The sequence below is a fragment of the Hevea brasiliensis genome, chromosome 17 (assembly GCF_030052815.1).
Source record: "Hevea brasiliensis isolate MT/VB/25A 57/8 chromosome 17, ASM3005281v1, whole genome shotgun sequence".
Classification (NCBI taxonomy): Eukaryota; Viridiplantae; Streptophyta; class Magnoliopsida; order Malpighiales; family Euphorbiaceae; genus Hevea; species Hevea brasiliensis.
The window spans coordinates 45,444,468-45,451,903 of NC_079509.1; positions in this window are offsets into that span (position 1 = coordinate 45,444,468).

Sequence of the window (7,436 nt, forward strand, 5' to 3'; positions counted from 1 at the left end):
GGTGAACTAGTGAACCGGCCTCAAACCGATCTGAGTTTGTAATTGAACCAAATAAGAAAGTGACCCAGTGTGACTCGATCAACCTGGCAATTGAACCGGTGAACCGGTGTAACCTAGTTGATCCGACTGGTTAAATTATTTAATAAAATATATTTTTTTTGTAGTATTGGTATAGAGAATTGAACTCAAAACCTCATAAAAAGTCCTTAAAATCAAAATCAATTGAGTTAGCAAGATAGTTATGTGTTTTATTATTTCAAGATATTTATTTTTTAACATATGCTTAATATTTTATAAATATTAAAAAGAGAAGTATACATTTATATAAAATTTTGTGCATTATATTACTTGAATATTTTTATATAAAATTTAAAAACGCTATTAATATTTATTAAGTATAACTTAATAAATGTTAAAATTTCATTTAAATAATTAAATTTAATTAATTATTTTTATTTATTTGCTTATATTAATATTTGTTATATTTAATTAATTTTTAATATATAATGACCCATTAGTTCAACCTCCAGGTCGGATTTAATAACATTGAGTTACACAACAGATATTCATGATCCCGTCAACTGCTAATAACCTCCTCTATAGTAGGTAACTTCCACTGTGACCAAATAACTTCTCCCACCAGTTAATTAACTTCATCTAATAAATATCTAATAACCACTAAAATAATTAATAACATCTATTTTAGGCCTCTTAACTAAATTAATACAATAAAATTAATTAAATTAATTTTACAAAAAGTTAATTTAATTAATTATAGGCCTAAAAATAATTATTGAGCTGATTAAATTATTTTTAGTGTAAACAGTTATACCAAAATAAGTTCTAGGAGTAGGCTTACGAACCATACCCTGCACCCAACTATTATGTTCTAGACCCCTCAATTATTGAAAAATTTCCTCATGTAATTTGGCCAAGTTATCAAGATAATTTTCACTTTGTTCAGTTATAAGAACACAAGTTCTTTCCTATAAGTTTATGTAAGTATTAGTTTAAAACAAATATAATTATTATATTGTCAAGTGAGACCTAATAACATTAACATAAAATAAACTAATATCTAAAATAAATAAATAAATACCATCAACTCCCTTATATTATCATCCACATTAGTGCCATCCTTTCTCTTATAAGTTACTTCAAAAAACTCAAGTCTGTCTGGAGCTTTCCCATTTTTTCCTCTTGCAATTATGTTTGTTTTATTATATAACACTATATATTTAATCAAAATATTTAAATGAAAATAATTTCAGGAATAGAAGAAGTACCATTTCTTTCCTCAGTCTTGCATCGCTCTTTCTTCCTGAAGTGTGTGTATTCTTGTTCTTCCTTGCATTTACAGTATTGACAGTACTCATTCTCTGTATAAAGAATAAAATAAGCCAATATTAGAAAATTATTTAATTTCAAGCGAAGCAAACATAATTAACCATTACCAATAAATAAATAAATAAATAAGATATTGAATGTTTTTAGTGAACCATTCATTAGCTAGATGTTCAAATATATTTGAACGTGAAAATCCAGTATTCCAATGACATAGTTTATTAAGGAATGTCATTGAAGTTGAACATGGCCCTTACAATCCAAATCTTATAATCAACAATATTCCTTTACACTGATAATAACATAAGCAACTCTACAGCAGTATTTGAATTACCTTATTTTTTTTTTTAGTAAACCATTCATTGCCTAAATGTGTCCATTGAGGCTCTAAAACATCTTTAGGTACATTTTCCGAAATTTGTTCCTCGCTCTTGGATGGATCATAATATTTTGCCTTTAAGTTACTCTTGAAATCTCTCCACATTTTGTTCATTGATTTTAAGATTCAGTTCTCTATTTTAGGAGGATATGCAAAATTTTTTCTACAAAATATATGAAATTTATAGTTAAAAATTATGGCAATTCTTATATAAAACTAATTTAACAATAATATAAGAAAAATTTGTGCTCAAATGTAATATATATTAAAAATAATACCTCAACAAGCTTCAATATTTTGCTTTTAAATGGCTCAAATTGTTGTTATCCCATCAATCGATGCTTAAAGGAGCATCAACACCATTTGTTGCAATGGTTCCAAGAAAAGACCCAATAGTAGCTGTTTCTCTTCTACACAGGGCTCTAAATTTATCCACTTCTAAATATATTATCTTATCAGCATCCATGTTCCATATAGCAGCCATTGTATTTTTTTCAAGTTTTCTAAATTATCTTCCACTTAAATCTTTATAACAAATAAATTTAAAAGTATAGATAGATTAATTTGTAATGTGATCGTGAGAGCACCAAGTCTTAAAGACTTTCTTCAAGGGTTCATTCAAGCATATGTTGGTAAGAGACATGAGATTGATGAACTTAGGAGCTCAAATGGGTCATCTTAGTTCAGTCGTGCAAGGTTGGAACTCACAAGTTTGGCATTCTCAAGGAGCTTAAATGGGTTGTTTTAATGCAAGTGCGCATGGATGGAGTTGGTGGTGTTTAATGCTAATAATTTCTCCAACAAATGGTAATAAAGAGCCAAAATATCTTCATTTTCCAAAGGGGATAGAACATCTCATGCCTAACCATGAGATACTCACCTTCAGCCATGAGTTAGAGCCAAAATATCTTTATTTGCAAAAGGAATAGAATATCCACATCTAGCCATGAGAAAGTCACATTCAGCCATGCGAAGAGGTCTAGAAGGCACACAAGCACTTGCAGGATTCATCTTAGGCACATGGCTTCTTTGACGGAGCGGAAGCATGAAAATTATTAGATTAGAACATTGAATTCAAAAATTTTCTTCTAGGGTCTCATGCATCATGCAAGATTCAATTTTTACCTATTGATTTCAATGTTTAATTGTATACTAAAACTCTTTTAATATGTATTTGGATCTATGTTTGCCATTTAAGATTTTAGAATTAATAGATTAATTCATTAGAACCCTAGATTAAATCAAGAATATGTACACTAACCTTTTGATGCACTGTAGTTGTGTTTGGTACCTTTGTGAAGCACTTAGAACCCCAAATGTTGTCCCTCTAGCTTGTGCACACCAAGATCACCAATGGCAGCCGCTTGAACAGCTTCTAAAGCCTTGCCAACCAATTAGAAAATAGGGATTTTCCTTTAGAGATATTGTAGATGTATACAAGACACTAGAAACGATTTCTAGCAATTTTAATTCAAAAGAATTTTGGCAATTCTCTTTGAATTGATGAGAGATGAAGAAGAAGAGAGGAAGAGAGTGTCACACCCTACTCCTCCGTAAGATGTAACATGATCCCGTAGTATACCTAATGAATTACCATACTTCGCCTACTGGTAACCCATTAAATATACTACAAGGGATTTTAAAATAATTTTCGTGAAATTAAATAGTGGTGGGAATGCTAAATATTTCTTAAAAAGCCTTTAAGTGAAATTTTGATCATGGATAAAATCATCGATTAAAATCTGGTGTTACAAAAATTTTTTAAAATTTCAGCAGAGTGCCAGCTGTATTTTGAGAAAACAGTTCTTCAAACCTGAAAAAGAAAATGCTCCCAATATGTTTTCTCAAATACAACTCCAATAAACTTCATTTCATCTCACAATTCAATCTCAATAATCAAATCAATTCATTGTCAAACTGACCTCACCATAAAAGAAACATTTCATTGATTACAAGACTCAAAAGTTAATATTACAAAACTATACAGTTAAATGAAATCTTAAATTTACATTATAATAATTTGCATTTAATTACATACCAAAATATTTTACAATATTTTTTATACAACTGCTCAAATAATTTACATACATATGTTCACATGCATACATCAAAATCTATATATATGGGTATACCTATGATATACCTGGAGTTGATCTGAATATGTCTTCAAGGCGCAGCTACAGGAATTCTCACTCAGTTACTCTATCCTTACTTTCACCTGCGACAGCATACAAAGCTATTGCTGAGTAGTGAACTCAGTGGTGTACAACTATAACTTAAAATATAGTACAATATACCTTAGCAAAATTACAGCAAATAATTTGAAAATCTAGATACTCATCAAATTCCAAAAATCAAAATATTCATTGCCAATAATATAAATCATTTGTATAAAATGACTTTGATCAAAAAATTCAATTTATCAAATCACACTAAACATTTAAGGTAATTCCAACAATTTATGGAAATAAAGATTAATTCCAATAAAATCAATTATGCATAAATTCCAATTGAAATTGAATTTCTTTACTATTCAAAAACTATTCTTTATCTTACTAACTATGCAAGACTAATCCGAAAGGGCCATCTCCAAGGTGATTCTAACTCCCTATGATTGGAGAGGTCGAATCGAATTCTAATTCCCTATGATCGAGGAGGTCGAATCATCGTGCACAGTACACACCACAATAATGAAACTTCCGAAAGGGCCATAACAAAAAAAAAAAAAAAAACTTATATCTAACCTCTAATAAGAGGAGAATCTAAGCCTGTGCACGTACCATGGTAATCAAAACAAAGCTAACTCCATTGTCTCCTCAACAAATGAGAGAGACAGGTAATAACCTAGTCAAGCATCTATAGTGAGATATATAACAATATCATAAATCTCTTTGTCTTTTTTGTGAGCATAAATCACAACACAATTCAATTCAAAGTCAATTCCAATATCCAATAATTTTTATGCTCATCACAGTTCAAAACATAAATTTGCATTTTTCCATATAAATTGCTCATCACAATTAAAAACATATTCTATCACAATTTTCTAAAACATAATTTAGTCAATCCACAATAATGCTTAATACTTGTTGAAATATTATTTCACAAAGCTAAATTCATACATACTATAATAATTTCAATAATCATTGAATTAAATCCAATACTTGATAAACATAATACATAAGGAAAATAATGTCATTTAATCATATGAAATATTCAGAACAAAATTAATTAAAAACTAGCTATGCACAAACCTCTGATGAGTCACCTCTTGGCCTTGACTCAGTGGGTCTTTTCCCTTTCCAGTGTCTTTTCTAACTGAAACACATAATTTAAAGTGTTTCAGTACTCATTTAAATTGTTTCTAATAATAAGGTTCAATAATTAAATTTTATTAATACTATTCCTTTCAATAGTCAACCTATAATGTTGACCTTTAATGTACACTAGGTGAATTAGTTTTAATGTCACTAATATGTTCCATTTTTCATTCCTCACATGTTGATATATGTTGCCAATTTCATTCAAAGCTTATTGCATTTTTATTGCAATTATTCAAATTTCATGGCCAATGTTTACTGTCTATTAAATAAGGCTACAATGTAAATTTAACAGATTTCTCTTCATTAAATTGTTTCTCATTGTGTCTTCTTTAATTTCCTTTTTGAATCACTCCATTTGGAGTGGTATAACTTAAGTTATGGTCATTTAACCATAACTAGGTCAAAGTTAAATTTTAACTTCCTTATTAGGGATTTTCGGTTCTGATTTTACTAATTTATTTGGATTGTTTGTAATCACATTGACGTCTAGCATTCTTCATAAGTATTGTTGCTCTATGTCTTAGGGACAACAAAAAATTTTGCTTACCATTTTTCAAGTCTTATAGAATTCTTTATAGACAAATTGTTAACTTGGACTCAAAGGTCCTATATTGGCATGGTCCTCAATTAGGTCAATGGTTTTGACCTTAAATTCTGACCTTATACATTTATAATTGAGAAAGTTGTCTAAAACAAAGTTTTAGGTCTCTTTCTTAGCTTTCCAGATTGGTATGGCACATTACATTGGGAGATTTCTTGTGGGAGATATGCCTATTTGAATTTTCTGGACTTAATGGTCAATTGTACCAATTCAAAATTTTATACATCAAGTTGATCAAATTAATTGACCTATTTTTCTTGGTTTCTGGGTTTTGGTCTAATTACTAATTTGTAGGTCTATGTATTATTGAATTTTTGGCACTGATTTCAGGTCATTTGGAGTTCTATGGACAAAGTTATGGTCATTTTACTATTGCTGGTCAAGTTGCACTTATATTGCAAAGTTTAGGTCATTTTTAGGTCAAAGTCAATTCGGCCAGTTTTTGTATCCCGATTTTGGCGATCATTTTGACTTGGGAATTGGCATTTTATGGGCTTGGTGGTCTTCACCAAAGTTGTAGCCCTATGTCTAAGCTTTCCAACGGTATAAATTTCACATCATTTGGACCAGTTTTGAGTGAGTTATGGCCAAAAAACTGATTATTGTTCATAGGTCAAATTCTGGGTTCATATGTTATTCTAATCTAGATTTGGTCATTCTTTTAGGTCACTTCTAGATAGAATTTGGGCAACACTTCTGCATGAAAGTTGGCCTATTTTATGTCTAGTTTCACCTTCAATTGGCCTCATACTAATTGGAGTCACATCTTTACACTTATAACCTAATTTATATGCTGTCAACAATCACAACCTACATAAGAGAATTTACACTCCCAATTTGGCAATCCTCCTCCTCCCAATACTTCAATATTCATTCTTGGCACTTCTATATTTATTCAACACAATTCCAGAAAAGTAAATTGGGCAAAATACTCAAATAATATAGGCTCCCATGGCTGCCTAAAATTGGGCAGTCCAATAACTCAACAATTCCATCAATTTTCATCACCCATCAACTCATCTCAAGCTAAATATAAACTTTACTTAAGAAAGGAAGTGAATTGGACCCTTATCTCTTTCTGGAGCTTGCTCAAACCTTAACAAAACTCCTTCTTTTTGCTTCTAATATGCTGCCCAAGGTATGAGGATAAAGTTTAATGAAAGAACCTTAAAGATTTCATGGCTTGATCTTGGTGGATGAGAGCTTGAAGCTTTGGCCATCCATGGAGTTTCCCTTTAGAATTGAATTCGGCTTGAAGATGAAATGAAGAAGAAGAAGTGGCTGAAGTGGGTATGCTGTCCACTTAATGAATATACAAATCCATAGTGCTCCACTAAGGTAGATTAAATGTTTAATAATCCAAATTTTTCCTTAATTGTAATTATGCCCCACATTCCTCACTATTTACCATTTATGTCAAATTTTCTATTTTTATGATATTTTCAAAATTTAATACTACTAATTTTTCATGAAAATTTAGGTCAAAAGTCAATCTAGGTATTAATTGGCCAAAATGCCCCTCTTCGGGTTGTATTTCGGATTTTTCGGTACTACCAATTAATTCCTTGACCCGCCGATTTCTTTAATTTTCGCTTTCTTTTATACTGACTTACTAATTTTTTTTCTTGACATTTTCACTGTCAATTTTACCTCCGTAGACCTTTAATTAGGTCCCGAAAATATTTTCCAGGGTTTCCCACGATCCAGGACTAGTCAACGGTCCTCGACGTAACTTTCCAGTGCGGTCACCCATCGCTACGGTTTCGGCTCATTTAACTTACTTTCATTC